The sequence below is a fragment of the Lolium rigidum genome, chromosome 1, assembly GCF_022539505.1.
Source record: "Lolium rigidum isolate FL_2022 chromosome 1, APGP_CSIRO_Lrig_0.1, whole genome shotgun sequence".
Taxonomy (NCBI): domain Eukaryota; kingdom Viridiplantae; phylum Streptophyta; class Magnoliopsida; order Poales; family Poaceae; genus Lolium; species Lolium rigidum.
Window position 1 is genome coordinate 239,587,027 of NC_061508.1, and position 20,555 is coordinate 239,607,581.

Sequence of the window (20,555 nt, forward strand, 5' to 3'; positions counted from 1 at the left end):
AGTTCAAGTAAGTAAGAAAGAGGAGAGATACAAAAGGAGAGAATGAAGATAGATATGTCAAAACCTTTTGTTTTTGTTCTTGGATCCGGATCCTTTTCTTTTCTTGATGTCTTTTTCCTTATGAATTGTAGATCCAGTTCTTGTTAATTTACATTTTGTTCCATGCCGCCTCCTCCCACCAGCTATAGAGAAGTCCACCCTATATGGAGAGTATGGAGCATACAGAGCTATAGAGAAAACAAATGCTACTGCAATTTCTTGGGCTAGCTTGCCTCCTGAAACCTGAATTGCTTTGAGATATGATTGAAGGATTTGGCTTTCCCAATGGTCTTTGGTTGGTTATTCAGTACTCTTGGATTTATTAGTTATGTTTCCTCAACACAAACATTAGATTACTATAGTGAACTGCGACATACTCACAGTTCAGGTAAGAAATTGATATTTATTTTCTATCTGTTAATACACGTGTTGTAGCTATTTGAGTTTGAGTGGTTTGGATAGATGGAACGGTGGGTTTAGATATTTGAGTTTGAGTGTATGCAGTCCTGCTGATAGGCAAGCAGCTGCCAGCAGCTGCGCCAGCCACACCATATTGGTTCCTCTCCATCAGGGTCGCTCCATTAAGGGGTGAGTGTACTCATTTTTAGATCAGAGAATGGGAAAAGGACCAAACATAGTGTACCAATATGTTGATAACTTATTTGTCTAAGGTTATTGACACGTTTATCGATCTCCCATCACTCAACCTTTTTTGACACGTTTGGCTGAGAGATGGACATTTTTTGACACGTTTGGCTGAGAGATGGACATTTATTGACACGTGTCAATAAACGTATGCTACACGAGGCCACGCACAGCATACAACAAGTCATCGATCACCCATCACTCAGTACCAACCTTTCACCGCAACCATCTACAGACCAGTAATAGTGCATTAGTGTATGTATAAATGTCACACAAAAATAAACCAACAAATACACCATGCCTTTAAATAGCAAGAACAAACATAATTCCCAAAAGAAAGACTAAAATACACATTCATTTAGCTCTACCAGAAATCACCATCACTCCAGTAATAGTGTATTAGTGTATGTATAAATGTCACACAAAAATAAACCAACAAATTTACCATGCCTTTAAATAGCAAGAACAAACATAATTCCCAAAAGAAAAAGACTAAAATACACATTCATTTAGCACTACTAGAAATCACCATCACTCGGCCACACATGGCGCGGCGTGCCGCCGCGCCCTTCTTTGCTAGTATCAACAATAGCCATCCTCCATCAGCTGATCTGATCGTGCCCACTATTTCTTAAAACAGAGGAGATCAGATGCATGGGTGGATCACCAGCAAGACCGACGGCCGATGGACGGTTAGTTAGTGCGCGCGCGGTTCTTGGTTGTTGGTTTGGCGTCAAGTCCAGCAGCGACGTCAATCGATCGAAAAATTGTCGGGACGAAGAAAAAACGTGGGCAAGCAAAGCAGCTGCAAGTCCTCACAACATTATGCCCATAAACACACTCTCCTCGAGCAATCATGGAATCCCGTTACTTAATCTAGCGTCTAAACAATCATTTCTTCTCTAGGGGGTTAATCAGTACTACAGTAGTAATCATTTGGCAAGGCGCGCAACTTAGGACATTTTTCCTCGCCCATCATTACTGGAAGATAAGAAACGACTAGTTGGGCGAGCAGTACAGTCTGTGGGTGGCCAGGGAATAATAATCCGACGACTAGTTGGGCGAGTAGTATTAATTCGCAAAAAAAAAAAAATCCGACGCATTGGTACGTCGAGCAACAAATCTCACTCCCGCGGGTTAGGAGAGAGTGGCGTTTTTTTTTTGTTCGAAGTACAATAGACGAAGACGCTAATAAATACATGCATGTAGTGATATCTATGAACGCTCGTGTACATAACCTACCTTTATTAGCACATCTAAACGACTGAGTCTTAAAACTGATTGGACAAATTTTGATATTGATGACGCTATCGAGTGAACATCGCATTTCGCTGAAAGAATATTCCACCTGAATAAGGTACCAATGTATCACTACACTTCTAATTAATCATCTAATCACTAATTGGTTCTTGGATGGTTCTTGGAGAGTGACGCTGCAAAGCTGCGATCTAGCTTGCGAAAAGAAATTGAGTTGTTAGCATAGAACCACCACATTTCCAGCTAAATGTCGATTTTGGTACCATTTTGTGTTTCGGGAGGAAAAAACTGCGGCATTTTGATGAGATTTTCGCAAAAAACAATAATCGTACATTGATCCTGAATTGACAGAGAAACTGACAGCTGGGTCCTACTTATCAGACACAATTTACTGATGTGGACTGGGTTTTGCCCCAATTACAAAAGTCAAAATATTTGAAGCAAACAAAAAAAATGGAAATCTAGAAAAGGGGGAATTGAGAGGTTCCCTGCCAGAGCCTCCACTGACCATGCCCCTGCCCGACCTTTTGTCGAGACCTCGCCGCCACCGCCTTGCCCCCTGCTTGCCACCAGGATCTGTCGTAGGCCCTCTGCTCGACGGACCCAAACCCCGTCCTCCCGCGCGCTCCCGATGCTCCATGGAGAAGGTGGCGACGCTGGCCACTGCCCGGCGAGTACGGGCTTGGCCACGGCCTCCGGCGAGTACGCGCTCGGCCACGGCGGGCAGCGGCCACCGGCTTGGCGGCCTCGTGGTCTCCGGCGAAGGGACGTACTGCTCCGGCGAGATGCCGACGCCCTGGCGGCGGATGCGTTAGACGCCAGGTCGGAGAACGACGCTATCGCGGAGGAGTTACCGCGTCGGATTCAAGGTCGACGACGAGCACGTGGGACCCTCCACAGTAGCGGACGATGGCCATGACGACGAGCGGCGGGAGTGCCTCTTCGGCACCCTTGCGCCAGCGCAGGATGACGGGATAGCACGGCCAGGTTGGACGGTGGCGTGGCTTGGCGGGTGGCACGACCTTCCTCACCGGCATGCCGCGGTGACCCGCCTCGCTGGTGGTTTTGGAGCACGGCGGTGGGATGGACCGGTGGTGGTGGTGCCGTGGAGGTCGGGATGGGAGGATACTGCTGACTGCTGAGGACTCCTCCACTATTTTTTTTTTGTTGTTTTTATTTATTTTTTGTGTTGTTTTGACAGGTGGGCTCTTGTCCACCTCAGAAAATTGGCCTGCCAACTGGGCCCCATAGGTCAGAAACATTGTCAATTTATTATCGATGAAGGATTAGTGTTTTTTGCGAAAGCCTCCTCAAAATGTGGTAGTTTTTTTGCTTTCGAAACACATAGTGATACCAAAATTGACATTTAACTGGAAATGTGGTGGTTCTATGCTAATAACTCAAAGAAAAGGGAATCGTAAATTCCACCATGTTCTACTAATATGTTGCACAAAACATCGCTTGAACGATTTTTTTACGGTTTTCACCGGCTACTGCTCTAATGTATTGTGATTTTCACCACTTGGTCATCTAATCTACCAATTAGCTCGGTTAGACCTCGCATGTCAATGCTTGAATAAAAGTACAAAAAAATTAAAACATAAAATGTCAAAAAGAAAAAGTTGGCCCTGTTAGTGGTGGGCCTTGCGTGTTTTTACAGTATTCACTAAGTGGTGGTCTAATATATTGCAAAGTCCACCGTCTCGTCATCTAATAAATATTTAGCCATGCTGACATCAAAACCGACGGACCCCTCATTTCAATGCTTCAACTAATGTAAAAAAAACTCTAGAACCTTCCCACAAACATAAAAAGGGTTTGCATATATATGATTTTTTAATGGATGCGCGCAATGAATTTTATATGAAGCATCAATGGTTATAAAAAAAATAACATATGTAGTTTTACAAATAAATTATTACTGACATACTAAACAAATCATAGAAAATAATCATTCATCCAAAACTCATGATTTTTCTATTGATTCTTCATAGCGTATAATTAAGTTATGTATGAACAATTTATGAATAGGCAAATCCTATAAAGCAATTATTTTCCTGCAATCATTTTAGTGAGATACAAGTATTTGTTTTAAAGTATAAGTAGGTTTAAAGTAAAAAAAAGTGATGATACATATCGAATGTTGTCTATAACATTCTAGCATGCATCCAAATTTATTTTTACATTTTGAGTTTTAATTCTTTTTGCAGATTTATTCAGGCATTGACATGCAAGGCTCAACTGCTGTTTTGCCGTCAAGCGAGCTAATTGATTCATTAGATAACCACATGGTGAAAATCCCAACAGATTAGAATAATACCTGGTGAAAACTGCAAAAAAAAAAAAAACCCGATAAAGCAGTTTTTTGTGCAACTCATGGAGGAGAACATAGTGGATCGAATATGCAGTTCCCTCCGGAAAAAGGTGCATGATGGAGATCTGTGGGGGTGACGATGGTAATCGACATTCCCCCTTTTTTTTTGTTCTTTCAAGACGTCACCTCTAGCGTGTGATTTAGATTACAGCCTGACATGTGAGTTCATCCAAATCTCTTTTGAGCAAAGCAAACTTAGTGGCTCATAAATTAGCTAGATTAGCTAGGAATTCCCCTCCATCTGTTTGGCTTGATGATCCTTTATTTTACAATTTCTCTTAAATAATGTAACTCTTGCACGTGCAGTGAATAAGGTTCTCAAAAGAAAAAAGACTATTACAATAATCATTAATAGTAGTATAAAAATCTTAATAATAATAAAAATACAAATAGGTACTTGGGAAGATTTAGCGACGACTATAAACACCAGCTTGAGCCGAAGACACGGCGCCATCCTCGAGCAAAGCATATCGTACTAGAAAAACGGAAGGCTCTCATGTAAAAAGCTCAAAGGACCAATTCGCCAGAGCCGCAACTATCACCAATGATGACAACTGCATGCTAGAAGACACTGACCTAAAACTGCACTGACAAACATGAAAACTGACCTTCGTCAGGCACATGACTCCGCGCGTCCTCCACTAACATTAGACGCATCAACAAAGCGAGAATAGGACTAAGAGGACCGTATCCTGACTTCGATATGTAGCCGCAGCCTCACCATCATGAAAAAAGACAGCGAAAAGCAACATGCCTGAACAAAGAATGAAAACCTCCCATCGGCGAGAAGCTGTGGTCCATCACACCTCAAGGTTCCGAAGGCCACCTGAGATGGAGCGGACCACCAGTGCCGCCGGAGAGGGGAACAAAACTATAGATAGGTTTTGTGATAGCCTCTCATGGCCTCACGTAGCAGTGAGTCACCGTCGTTCCTAAACGTTGTATGTTTTGGAAAACATAATTCGGCTTTGTAAAGCATACTCCTTTGCTATAAGATAGTGCCCATTCATGTTCCCGAAAGTCAAAATTTACCAACTTTAGTCAAGCTTATCGAGGAAATTATCGATATATAATACAAATGTGCATACCTTGTTAAAATGTGCTTTATGGTGAATAAAATGGAATTGATTCTATATTTTAGACGCTAAGTTGTTTGGGTATAAACTTGGTCAAAGTTCACACGGTTTGACTTGGAGAAATCTATATTTTGGTACAGAGGGGAGCAGTACGTTTGGCAAGAGATTTAGTAGGAACTAGTAGAAGCTAGGTACTGGGCTAAAAAAAAAAGTTTAACAAGAAGTTGGTAATTCATTGAAGTAACACGTGATGGGTACAAATTGCAGACAGGTCCCTTACAACACTCGTCCTACAGAACCTAATATTTTAGGATAAGCTCTGCATATTGACAAAACACACCCCAGAACAAAAATTAGAAAAGAAATCAGGCCTGGGACTTCTCCGCCACCTCTCGCCGGCATCCTCGAAGTGTCGCTGCCAACGAACAAGGAGAGCACTGGCGTAGCTATGTGTAGGTGAGGGGGGCCACCCCCCAGCTTTGGAAGAATCTCTAAAGAAAAATTATTTTAGGGACTAAGATGGAAAAACTGGTGTCTTCCCCCCCCCCCCCCCTCCCAAACATTCTTCTTTTCTATTTTGCCCCTCCCCCCATGGATCTTGGGCAAGCTCTGCCACTGAGGGAGAGGTTGCTCGCACTCCCCGCTGGTCACCTACAAGCCACTGGGAACGAATCACTTGGCGGCGACGCAATCGAGCTCTAGCAGAGGCAGAGAAAGGCCTCCACCATGGAGGTTTAGCAAGGACCACCTTGTTGGCCATAGATCGCAGCGTCCATGGTGCCGACTGCATGGTTTCTCTCGTCATCGATGAACCAAGGTTGAAAGTGTCGGCGCCATCTAGGCAAGACCACCGCTCCACCCCTTCTTCTCCCCTCGCCTCCACGGCCGGACATGGATTGAAGCAGGGCAGTGCAACATCTCCATTGATAGCACCAACCAACCCTACAAGTTGCACTCTTAGGAGGGGAAGAAGCAGCAGCAGCAGAGCAAGATCCCTCCTCGCCTCCATGGCGGCCAGCTTACAAAGCTTGTTGATGACTTCGACGTCGCTGCACTTCTTCTCCTCGCCACCACCGTCGGCAAGAAGAATCATGGCAGCCTCCAACCTCCTGGATAGAGAGAGACGCCTAAAGAGCCCTTTATGGAAGGAGATACCGGACTAGAAGAACCTCCGATCTTGCTCCGACCATCGGAGCTCGCCGCCGCAGGTCCACCTCCGGAAGAACCAGATCCTGGCTAGAGATCTAGTTGCCTGTGGTGACCCTGCATACCACTGCATGTTGTAGTATGCCAGTCGCTGACATAATATGTGCGAAGTACCAATCCACAAATATTACATCCCTCCGAGTAGTACAACAGAAACATAGTTGGTCTTTATTTTACTCACTTAAGATTACAAGCCATATATGTACATCACATTGGAGCTTCTCCTGGGTCCATAGAGGATAACTCAAAGGTTCTAGGTGAACCCTACTTAACTTATACAATATAGGTCTAAGCAGGCTTAATACCATTCTACTCGAGCAGCTAAATACTATAGAGTTTGTGTTGCTCGACTACGACTACTACTCGTGTTACTCAAGCGTTGTTTTTTTCCGGAACCTCCCCAGTTCCGTACACGATAAGGTAATCTACCCCCTCTATTCCTCCAGAGAGGTCTGGTTCTTCATAGCAGATCCCATCTGCTCCTTCTGGTCCTTCATTGGCCTCCTCCAGGTGGTTCAGACAATCTAAGCATGAGATTATAAGAGGTATGAGTACGAGCATACTCAACAAGTTCATTATAGGAAAGAGGTGTTTTATGCACTAGCTACGACATTAGACCAGAAAGTCAAATGCCAATCCTGGTTTTTATAAGCATTTCTTCAAAAGGTTGCTTTTATTCCGAAGAGCTATGTCCGTCAGCCTTCACCGGATGTCTAGAACTTCATGGAGTTCCTTTCCGGCTACGTTCGTAGTACCAAATCCCAGAACAACGAGTGTCAAGTCATGATTTGTTACACTCTGCAGAGGTGTGTTGCTTTACCCATAAGAGATCTTAACCTTGGTGCCAACCGGGCAGCTTTCCCGTCCACACTTCCGTGGTGTGAGGCCCGGTATAAGGTCCTAGCCAATCATTGCGTTTCTCCGTGACCCCGCACAACCACTCTTTGTTGCAGTTCCGACCTTGGGTCCTCACCGGTCAGCATATCCATTGGATATCATCCGACCTAGACTAATATCCCCACCGGTCAGCATACCTCGATACCTTCGCCGGCCTTCTGCAACCGATCATGGACCACATTACCGTGGGAAATTAGAATAGGATCCCCACCCTCAAGTTGTTCTCGCAAGACACAACTGCTACGGCAAGCGCATCTGTTGATGTACGAGAGGGAGAAACACATCTGACTACTCCATCCCACTCCAGATCTTACGGTTAACACGGGTCTTACGGCACAAGAATCACTAGATGACATCTGTTGTTAATCCTAGATGGATATAATCCCATTGCAATGGAACCTCCACCATACTCATACCATGGTTTCATTGCCCACCACATAGTCATATTCATATTTATGAAAATAGTATTTTATCTTTTCATGCAAGAGTGATAAGTATAGTACTTTGCAAGTAATTTGATAAAAAAAATACTCAAAGTGATATGAGCAAGCGATGGACTTGCCTGGTGACTGCAAGGTAGTGCAGTTGGATTATTTGGACTGACCCTGGCCCTCTGTTTCTGAAAGATAGCATCATTGTTCGATAAGGGCAATGGTTAAAGACTCAAATATGCATGCTTTTAATTTTTAGGGTTGTTCCCCCTTCCCGATGCTTAATTATTTAATTGTCAGAGGTGGCGAATAAGCACAATTTATAAATACTCCTTAAGATTTATTTAATTAATCCTTAGTGATGTTTACTAAGGAGTTTATTCAAATAAAATATTCTTTGATTCCAAATATTCTTAGAATAATGATGAATTTTTATTCTCCTTTTAATTCTTAAAAAGCTGAGGACTTCTTTATTCAATTTTATTGGTAGTATTTCATTATATTCATTTGTAACATTTATTCAATTTATGATGAGAGTATTTATTTTGGATATCTCTCAAAATTTTAAGTGGTCTACATATTTTTATTTATTTTTTAGAGTTATTTTAGGGGTTTTTTGATTTATTTTCAAATTTTAATAAAAACCCAATGTCAAATGACCGATTTGCCCCTCCCTGGGCCCACTGGTCAGACCGACCGAGCGGTTAGGTTGGACCAGCCCGTTGGGCTCGGCCCAACCGGCTCACTCGCTTGCGTCGCCCTCGCCTTGACCTAACCCTAATCCCCTCTGTGCTCTCGTGACTCTGTGTCGCCATCACCAGCGTCTCCTGGCCACCTCCGGCGGTCCCTGGCGGCGTGGTTGGTCGCAATCGAACTACCTCCCGACGCCGCCCACTTCTGTCCGCCTCGATCTGGAAGATCGCGTTGCCTCCGCTCGTCCTCGACGCCCTACTGCAACAAGGGTTGCGGGATGCGCGGCAATTCTTGTCGCGCCGATGCTCCTTGGCGCCGTGGTGGTGCTCAGAGCATGCTGGTGGTGCGCCGGAGCAGTGGTGCTCGGCATAGCCATGGCTTGGTCTTGGCCTGGCGCCACCGTGACCAGGCGTGTGTCGCCGTGCCTCCATGGGCACGCCTACAACGCCATGCTCCAGGTACGCCTCCTGCTCCCTTCATCCTCTCTTCTCCTTTCCTTCTCCATGCTCTGGGTCACTGGCCAGGCCTCCCTCTCTGAGGATGCTGGTGATACGTCCATTTTGCATCACTATTTTATATCGTAATTTGCTGTTATTCATTGATATATTTCATATTTAGAGATGATATTTATGTTATTTCACCTATTTTGCATGTTTCATGATTATTGGAGAGTTACTCACAGGAGGCAGGATTCTGCTGGAAAAAGCACCGTCAGGATACAGTATTTCTGAAGATCAACAATTGACGAAAAATATACCGAAGATCTTATTTTCGCAGAAGAAGGAGCCAGCCAAAAGGGGAGGCCGAGGAGGGCCGCCATGGGCCCTCCCCATAGGCCGGCGTGGGCCCCACCCTTGCCGCGCCGCCATGTGGTGAGGGGGCCCACGACCCCCCTAGGTCGTCTCTCCTTCTCATACTTCATCTCCCGAAAACCCTAAGGTGCAGGGAGGCATCGAGAATAGACAGAGCCGCCTCTGCGGGGAGGAAAAACACTAGAGAGAAAAGAGCTCTCCGGCAGGCTAAAATCTGCCAGGGAAATTCCCTCCCAGAGGGGGAAATTGTCGCCATCGTCACCGCCATCGAGCTGGACTTCATTGGGATCATCATCACCATCATCTCCACCACCGACACCATCATCTCCACCGCTGCACCTCGTCTCCGCTGTAACATCTAGGGTTGAATCTTGATTATTTCATAGGGGAAACTCTCCCGGTATTGATTACTCCTTGTTATTGATGCTATTGAGTGAAACCATTGAATCAAGGTTTATGTTCAGATTGTTATTCATCATCATATCACCTCTGATCATGTTCCATATGATGTCTTGTGAGTAGTTCGTTTAGTTCTTGAGGACATGGGTGAAGTCCAAATGTTAGTAGTGAACTATGTTGAGTAATATTCAATGGTTTGATATTTAAGTTGTGGTGTTATTCTTCTAGTGGTGTCATGTGAACGTCGACTACATGATACTTCACCTTTATGGGTGATACGTCTCCGACGTATCGATAATTTCTTATGTTCCATGCCACATTATTGATGATATCTACATGTTTTGTACACATTATATGTCATATTTATGCGTTTTCCGGAACTAACCTATTGACGAGATGCCGAAGGGCCGGTTCCTCGTTTTCTGCTGTTTTTGGTTCCAGAAATCCTAGTAAGGAAATATTCTCGGAATCGGACGAAATCAAGGCCCAGCATCCTATTTTTCCACGAAGCTTCCAGAACAGCCGAGAGTCGCCAGAGGGGAGCCCTGTGGGCCCCAGATGATAGGGCGGCGCGGCCTGGGCCCTGGCCGCGCCAGCCTATTGTGTCGTCGCCCCGTCAGCCTTCCGACTCCGACTCTTCGCCTATTTAAAGGTCCCTGACCTAAAACCTCGATACGGAAAAGCCACGGTACGAGAAACCTTCCAGAGCCGCCGCCATCGCGAAGCCAAGATCTGGGGGACAGGAGTCTCTGTTCCGGCACGCCGCCGGACGGGGAAGTGCCCCGGAAGGCTTCTCCATCAACACCACCGCCATCTCCATCAACGTTGCGGTCTCCCATGAGGAGGGAGTAGTTCTCCATCGAGGCTCGGGGCTGTACCGGTAGCTATGTGGTTCATCTCTCTCCTATGTGCTTCAATACAATAATCTCATGAGCTGCCTTACATGATTGAGATTCATATGATGATGCTTGTAATCTAGATGTCATTATGCTAGTCAAGTGGGTTTTACTTATGTGATCTCCGGAGACTCCTTGTCCCACGTGTGTAAAGGTGACAGTGTGTGCACCGTGTGGGTCTCTTAGGCTATATTTCACAGAATACTTATTCACTGTTATGAATGGCATAGTGAAGTGCTTATTTATATCTCTTATTGATTGCAATGTGTTTTGTATCACAATTTATCTATGTGCTACTCTAGTGATGTTATTAAAGTAGTTTATTCCTCCTGCACGGTGTAATGGTGACAGTGTGTGCATCCGTGTTAGTACTTGCCGTAGGCTATGATTATGATCTCTTGTAGATTATGAAGTTAACTATTGCTATGATGGTATTGATGTGATCTATGCCTCCTTTCGTAGCGTGAAGGTGACAGTGTGCATGCTATGTTAGTACTTGGTTTAGTTGTGTTGATCTGTCATGCACTCTAAGGTTATTTAAATATGAACATTGAATATTGTGGAGCTTGTTAACTCCGGCATTGAGGGTTCGTGTAATCCTACGCAATTAGTGGTGTTCATCATCCAACAAGAGAGTGTAGAGTATGCATTTATCTATTCTGTTATGTGATCAAAGGTGAGAGTGTCCACTAGTGAAAGTCTAAATCCCTAGGCCTTGTTCCTAAATATCGCTATCGCTGCTTGTTTATTGTTTCATTGCGTTACTACTGCTGCGTTGCTACTGCTTGTTTACTGTCCTGGGCAAAGCACTTTTCTGGTGCTGTTGCCACTGCTCATACTTATTTATACCACCTGTATTTCACTATATCTTCGCCGAACTAGTGCACCTATTAGGTGTGTTGGGGACACAAGTGACTTCTTGCTTTGTGGTTGCAGGGTTGCATGAGAGGGATATCTTTGACCTCTTCCTCCCTGAGTTCGATAAACCTTGGGTGATCCACTTAAGAGAAACTTGCTGCTCGTTCTACAAACCTCTGCTCTTGGAGGCCCAACACTGTCTACAAGAATAGAAGCTCCCGTAGACATCAAGCTATTTTCCGGCGCTGTTGTCGGGGAGGAAAGGTAAAAGGTACTCACACTCCGGATCTCGGCTACTAAGCTATTTTCGCCGTTGTAAGTACTCGAAGCTATTTCCTTTAGATCCTGCAATTGCATCTTTTTGTTTCTTGTTTACACTAGTTAGGCATAATGGACAACAATGAGCTTCTTATTCTATTTCCTGATTTAAGACATGGATGGTTTGATGCGAAAATTAAAAAACCCATGGAACATATTAGTATGAACACTTTGAATACCATTGTTGCTAATGATATAGAAAATTCTAAGCTTGGGGAAGCTGGTTTTCATGATCTTTTTAGTCCCCCAAGCATTGAGGAGAAAATTTACTTTGATGATACTTTGCCTCCTATATTTGATGATAGCTACTTTGTTGAATTTGCTCCCACTATTACTAATAAAATTGATTATGCCTATGTGGAGAGTAATAATTTTATGCATGAGACTCATGATAAGAATGCTTTATGTGATAGTTATATTGTTGAGTTTGCTCATGTTGCCACTGAAAGTTATTATGAGAGAGGAAAATATGGTTGTAGAAATTTTCATGTTACTAAAATGTCTCTCTATGTGCTGAAATTTTTGAAGCTACACTTGTTTTATCTTCCTTTGCTTGTCACTTTGCTCTTCATGAACTTGTTTATTTACAAGGTTCCTATGCATAGGAAGCATGTTAGACTTAAATGTGTTTTGAATTTGCTTCTTGATGCTCTCTTTTGCTTCAACTACTATTTCTTGTGAGTGCATCATTAAAACTGCTGAGCCCATCTTAATGGCTATAAAGAAAGAACTTCTTGGGAGATAACCCATGTGTTTATTTTGCTACAGTACTTTTATTTTGTATTTGTGTCTTGGAAGTTGTTACTACTGTAGCAACCTCTCCTTATCTTAGTTTTGTTGCATTGTTGTGCCAAGTAAAGTCTTTGATAGTAAGGTTCATACTAGATTTGGATTACTGCGTGAGAAACAGATTTCTTGCTGTCACGAATCTGGGCCTAATTCTCTGTAGGTAACTCAGAAAATTATGCCAATTTACGTGAGTGATCCTCAGATATGTACGCAACTTTCATTAAATTTGAGCATTTTCATCTGAGCAAATCTGGTGCCATTTTAAAATTCGTCTTTACGGACTGTTCTGTTTTGACAGATTCTGCCTTTTATTTCGCATTGCCTCTTTTGCTATGTTGGATGGATTTCTTTGTTTCATTAATGTCTAGTAGCTTTGTGCAATGTCCAGAAGTGTTAAAGAATGATTGTGTCACCTCTGAACATGTGAATTTTTATTATGCACTAACCCTCTAATGAGTTTGTTTCGAGTTTGGTGTGGAGGAAGTTTTCAAGGGTCAAGAGAGGAGGATGATATACTATGATCAAGAAGAGTGAAGAGTCTAAGCTTGGGGATGCCCCCATGGTTCATGCCTGGATATTATAAGAAGACTCAAGCGTCTAAGCTTGGGGATGCCCAAGGCATCCCCTTCTTCATCGACAAATTATCAGGTTCCTTCTCTTGAAACTATATTTTTATTCGGTCACATCTTATGTACTTTACTTGGAGCGTCTGTTTGTTTTTGTTTTTGTTTGTGGTTGAATAAATTCATGCTTGTGTGGGAGAGAGACACGCTCCGCTGGTTCATATGAACACATGTGTTCTTAGCTTTTAATGTTCATGGCGAAGGTTGGAACTGCTTCGTTCATTGTTATATGGTTGGAAACGGAAAATGCTACATGTAGTAATTGGTAAAATGTCTTGGATAATGTGATACTTGGCAATTGTTGTGCTCATGTTTAAGCTCTTGCATCATATACTTTGCACCCATTAATGAAGAAACACCTAGAGCTTGCTAAATTTGGTTTGCATATTTGGTCTCTCTAAAGTCTAGATAATTTCTAGTATTGAGTTTTGAACAACAAGGAAGACGGTGTAGAGTCTTATAATGTTTACAATATGTCTTTTATGTGAGTTTTGCTGCACCGGTTCATCCTTGTGTTTGTTTCAAATAACCTTGCTAGCCTAAACCTTGTATCGAGAGGGAATACTTCTCATGCATCCAAAATCCTTGAGCCAACCACTATGTCATTTGTGTCCACCATACCTACCTACTACATGGTATTTCTCCGCCATTCCAAAGTAAATTGCTTGAGTGCTACCTTTAAATAATTCAAAATTTATCACCTCTGATTTGTGTCAATGTTTTATAGTTCATGAGGAAGTATGTGGTGTTTTATCTTTCGATCTTGTCATTTACTTCTGACAGACTTTCACAATGGACTAGTGGCACATCCGCTTATCCAATAATTTTGCAAAAAGAGTCGGCAATGGGGTTCCCAACCCCGATTAATTAACTTGCATTAATAATTCTCTTCACATGTTTTGCTACGATTCATCGGTAAGCAACTTAATTTTGCAAATAGACACTCCTTCATGGTATGTGAATGTTGGAAGGCACCAGAGGATTCGGTTAGCCATGGCTTGTGTAAGCAAAAGGTTGGGAGGAGTGTCATCCATAAATAAAGAAAAACTAAACTAAAGTACATGTGTAAACAAAAGAGAAGAGGGATGATCTACCTTGCTGGTAGAGATAACGTCCTTCATGGGAGCCGCTCTTGAAAGTCTGGTTGATGAGGTAGTTAGAGTGCCCACTACCATTCGTTGACAACAACAAACACCTCTCAAAATTTTAATTTTATGCTCTCTTTATGTTTTCAAAACCAAAGCTCTAGCACAAATATAGCAATCAATGCTTCACTCTGCGAAGGGCCATTCTTTTACCTTTTATGTTGAGTCAGTTCACCTATCTCTCTCCACCTCAAGAAGCAAACACTTGTGTGAACTGTGCATTGATTCTTACATACTTGCATATTGCACTTGTTATATTGCTTTGCATTGACAACTATCCATGAGATATACATGTTATAAGTTGAAAGCAACCGCTGAAACTTAATCTTCCATTGTGTTGCTTCAATACCTTTACTTTGATTTATTGCTTTATGAGTTAACTCTTATGCAAGACTTATTGATGCTTGTCTTGAAAGTACTATTCATGAAAAGTCTTTGCTTTATGATTCAGTTGTTTACTCATGTCATTACCATTGTTTTGATCGCTGCATTCATTACATGTGTTTACAATAGTATGATCAAGGTTATGATGGCATGTAACTCCAGAAATTATCTTTGTTATCATTTACCGCTCGGGACGAGCGAGAACTAAGCTTGGGGATGCTGATACGTCTCCGACGTATCGATAATTTCTTATGTTCCATGCCACATTATTGATGATATCTACATGTTTTGTACACATTATATTTCATATTTATGCGTTTTACGGAACTAACCTATTGACGAGATGCCGAAGGAGCCGGTCCTGTTTTCTGCTGTTTTTGGTTCCAAAAATCCTAGTAAGGAAATATTCTCGGAGTCGGACGAAATCAAGGCCCAGCATCCTATTTTTCCACGAAGCTTCCAGAACACCCGAGAGTCGCCAGAGGGGAGCCCTGTGGGCCCCAGATGATAGGGCGGCGCGGCCCAGGCCCGGCGCGCGCCGGCCTATTGTGTCGTCGCCCCGTCGGCCTTCGGAGCTCCGACTCTTCGCCTATTTAAAGGTCCCTGACCTAAAACCTCGATACGGAAAAGCCACGGTACGAGAAACCTTCCAGAGCCGCCGCCATCGCGAAGCCAAGATCCGGGGGACGGGAGTCTGCGTTCCGGCACGCCGCCGGGACGGGAAGTGCCCCGGAAGGCTTCTCCATCGACACCACCGCCATCTCCATCAACGCTGATGTCTCCCATGAGGAGGGAGTAGTTCTCCATCGAGGCTCGGGGCTGTACCGGTAGCTATGTGGTTCATCTCTCTCCTATGTGCTTCAATACAATAATCTCATGAGCTGCCTTACATGATTGAGATTCATATTATGATGCTTGTAATCTAGATGTCATTATGCTAGTCAAGTGGGTTTTACTTATGTGATCTCCGGAGACTCCTTGTCCCATGTTTGTAAAGGTGACAGTGTGTGCACCGTGTGGGTCTCTTAGGCTATATTTCACGAGAATACTTATTCAACGTTATGAATGGCATAGTGAAGTGCTTATTTATATCTCTTATTGATTGCAATGTGTTTTGTATCACAATTTATCTATGTGCTCCTCTAGTGATGTTATTAAAGTAGTTTATTCCTCCTGCACGGTGTAATGGTGACAGTGTGTGCATCCGTGTTAGTACTTGGCGTAGGCTATGATTATGATCTCTTATAGATTATGAAGTTAACTATTGCTATGATGGTATTGATGTGATCTATGCCTCCTTTCGTAGCGTGAAGGTGACAGTGTGCATGCTATGTTAGTACTTGGTTTAGTTGTGTTGATCTGTCATGCACTCTAAGGTTATTTAAATATGAACATTGAATATTGTGGAGCTTGTTAACTCCGGCATTGAGGGTTCGTGTAATCCTACGCAATTAGTGGTGTTCATCATCCAACAAGAGAGTGTAGAGTATGCATTTATCTATTCTGTTATGTGATCAAAGGTGAGAGTGTCCACTAGTGAAAGTCTAAATCCCTAGGCCTTGTTCCTAAATACTGCTATCGCTGCTTGTTTACTATTTTACTGCGTTACTACTGTTGCGTTGCTACTGCTTGTTCTTGTCTCGGGCAAATCACTTTTCAGGTGCCGTTGCCATTGCTCATACTTATTTATACCACCTGTATTTCACTATCTCTTCGCCGAACTAGTGCACCTATTAGGTGTGTTGGGGACACAAGAGACTTCTTGCTTTGTGGTTGCGGGGTTGCATGAGAGGGATATCTTTGACCTCTTCCTCCCTGAGTTCGATAAACCTTGGGTGATCCACTTAAGGGAAACTTGCTGCTGTTCTACAAACCTCTGCTCTTGGAGGCCCAACAGTGTCTACAAGAATAGAAGCTCCCGTAGACATCAATGGGCCTAGGGGAATGCATCTTGTATTCGTTTGCTAATTGTGGGGTTGCCAGAGTGACAGCAACCTGAACCCCCGTTGGTATATCGATGCAGGAGGGATAGCAGGATCTCAGAGTTTATGGCTGTGGTTAGATTTATCTTAGTTACTTTCTTGTATTTGCGGATGCTTGCAAGGGGTTTAATCACAAGTATGTATTAGTCCTAGGAAGGGCGGTGCATTAGCATAGGTTCACCCACACAACACTTATCAAAACAATGAAGATTAATCAACTATATGAAGCGAAAGCACTAGACTAAATTCCCGTGTGTCCTCAAGAACGTTTGGTCATCATAAGTAAAAAAACCGGCTTGTCCTTTTGCTAAAAAGGATTGGGCCACTCGCTGCAATTATTACTCTCGCATTTTACTTACTTGTACTTTATTTATCTGCTATATCAAAACCCCCGAATACTTGTGCGTGAGCATTTACGGTGAATCCTTCATCGAAACTACTTGTCAACACCTTCTGCTCCTCTTTGGGTTCGACACTCTTATTTATCGAAAGTACTACGATACACCCCCTATACTTGTGGGTCATCAAGACTATTTTCTGGCGCCGTTGCCGGGGAGTGAAGCGCTATTGGTAAGTGGAATTGGTAAGGGAAATTACTCTCAAAATGGGAAGGACCATATGTCGTTGTGGGGGTGTATCGTTCAGGGGCAATAAAAATTGGTTCTCTGAAAGGAGATGCCGCACAAGTGGTGAATGGACAAAGACTCAAGAATTATATCTCTGGAGATTCTTATAATGAAGATATTGATGTTATTCAAGTGGTGACTCCGGAAGCTTTCATGAAAAATCAAATTGATAGTTCTGCAGAGTTCAACTTCGAATAGGTAACAGTTCTGGTAATAAAAAGTCCGTGTTTAACTTTCCGAACAATGTTTATGCTATTTTTAGAAAATATGAAAAATTGCGAGATCGAATCGGAGTGCAGGAGACGCACGAGGGCGTGTCCCCATAGGCCGGCGCGGGCCCCACCCTGGCCGCGCCGCCATAGGGGGACAGCCGCTCGGAGTCCCTTTTCCACACGGGTTCGACCTGGTACTTTCCTTCTGTCGTGAATTTTTTTGCTATATAATCCCCCGGAACCCCCGAGGTCCGCATATTGTTTTCTCGTCATGTTTTGTTTCGATTTGTTTTCTGCCAGATATTGTTTTCAGATCTAGAGCCACCATGTCTTCGTCGGGAACTCCGAAGGACGGGTTCTTTGAGAACGTCGTCAACCCGTATATGAACGAGTTGAAGATGCATCCCAAGGAATTGTTGCTCGTAGATGGAGAGTTGTAGATTGAAGATGTCCGGGGACCTAAAGGAGAAGGAAGCTTGGAGGACAGGATGGAGAAGCTAGAACAAGAGGTCTTCACCTACAAGAAGATGGCTGAACGTGAAGTGGACATCTTCCACAAGATTATGTCCGAACTTATTGACGGACACAAGAAGGAGACTGCAAAGCTGTGGGATGATATCTTCTCGCTTCACAACACTACAAACAAACTCCAAGCGCAACTTTATGATGTTCAGAATCAAAACTGTGAGTATGAAAACAGGTTTAAACACATAAGCTATGCTGCCAGTTTCAGGATTCCTGAGACCAAGATGTCGTTTGTTGATGGAGAGCCTCTTCCTTGGAAGTCTGATGACGGGAAGAATTCACCACCATCACCGCCAAAGGAGTAATTCATCATTGGTATTGGCACCCCCTTGGTTTGTTCCAAGCTTGGGGGAGTGCCGCGGTATCACATCATCACTATCTTTTACCTTTTTACTATCAAGTAGTGTCATATCATGAGTAGGGAAGTTATCATATAAGATGGTTTGCAATGTGGAAGTATCTCTCTTTTTAGTTGTTTATCTATGTATCCCTTGGTGTGAGTTATCGTTATGAAATATTAATGAGAAGTTTTATCATTTACTTTTTGCACACCTTATTTTAGTTTGCAATTTCTGTTATATGATTGATCTTGTTATTAGTATTGACATCACTTTGGGAGCATCAAGTAAATATAATTGGTTTTGGCAAACTTAGCATTGGTCAATAGCAACAATACTTTGTAGTTTAAGTAGAAAAGAGGGAAATACATGTAAATATATTACTTCATTATCCTTTCTTGTTAGCTAATGAGCTTAGTATTCTGAAGTTAAAATTGCTTGTGCTTATAACGAAGATGCATGATTGTTCCTATCACATGTATATTTGTTTGTTTCCCACAACTCTTATGCTTGCTAACCAACCTTGCTAGCCAAAGACCTGTACTGAGAGGGGATACTTCTCGTGCATCCAAAACTTTAAACCAAACCTATGCCATGTGCGTCCACCATAACTACCTACTTTGTGGTATTTTGCGCCACTCCAAGTAAATACTTCATGTGCTACCTTTAAACAATTCAAAACTTTATTACTCCTTATTTGTGCCAATGTTTTATAGCTCATGAGGAAGTATGTGGTGTTTCATCTTTCAATCTTGTTGGGCAACTTTCACCAATGGACTAGTAGCACATCCGCTTATCCAATAATTTTGCAAAAAGAGTCGGCAACGGGGTTCCCAGCCCCAATTAATTAACTTTCATTAATAATTCTCTTCACATGTTTTGCCCTGATTCATCGGTAAGCAACTTAATTTTGCAATAGACACTCCTCCATGGTATGTGAAATGTTGGAAGGCACCCGAGGATTCGGTTAGCCATGGCTTGTGAAAGCAAAGGTTGGGAGGAGTGTCATTCATAAATAAAACTAAAGTACATGTGTAAACAAAAGAGAAGAGGGATGATCTACCTTGCTGGTAGAGATAACGTCCTTCATGGGAGCCGCTCTTTGGAAGTCTATTTGGCAAGGGGGTTAGAGTACCCACTACCATTCGTTGACAACAACAAACACCTCTCAAAACTTTACTTTTATGCTCTCTATATGATTTCAAAACTTGAAAAGCTCTAGCATATGATTTAATCCCTGCTTCCCTCTGAGAAGGGCCTATCTTTTACTTTTATGTTGAGTCAGTAAACCTATTCCCCTCTATCTCAAGCAAGCAATTGAGTTGTTGTGATCCAACCATTTATATTGTGATCTATTTAATCATGTCTTTTATTCTTCTTTGTTTAGTACAAATTTTATCTGAATGACTATGACTTTGAGAGTTATCAATGATTATGAGAAGATTACTATGATTGAGCATATAAGATCTGCCATACAAGCTCTAATATAAAGGCTTGACTCGAAAGACAAGAGCAATCTGTTAGTTGTTCCCTGACCAAGAACGAAGTTTTCCATCACCAATTATGATTTCCTATGCACCTTTATTTGTGATTGCCCTTTACTTGTTTCAAGTTGAGTTATGTGAGGAAGTTTTCTACTAGAATGTCTTGCGTGAATTAATAAATGTGATGCTTCTTGTCCGTACTTTATTTATCGACTCTTCACTCTATAAACATGTGGTCTTGTTTACCGAGTTCAGTTTCGCTTGGGGACAAGCGAAGTCTAAGCTTGGGGGGAGTTGATACGTCCATTTTGCATCACTATTTTATATCGTAATTTGCTGTTATTCATTGATATATTTCATATTCAGAGATGATATTTATGTTATTTCACCTATTTTGCATGTTTCATGATTATTGGAGAATTACTCACCGGAGGCAGGATTCTGCTGGAAAAAGAACCGTCAGGATACAGTATTTCTGAAGATCAACAATTGACGGAAAATATACCGAAGATCTTATTTTCGCAGAAGACGGAGCCAGCCAAAAGG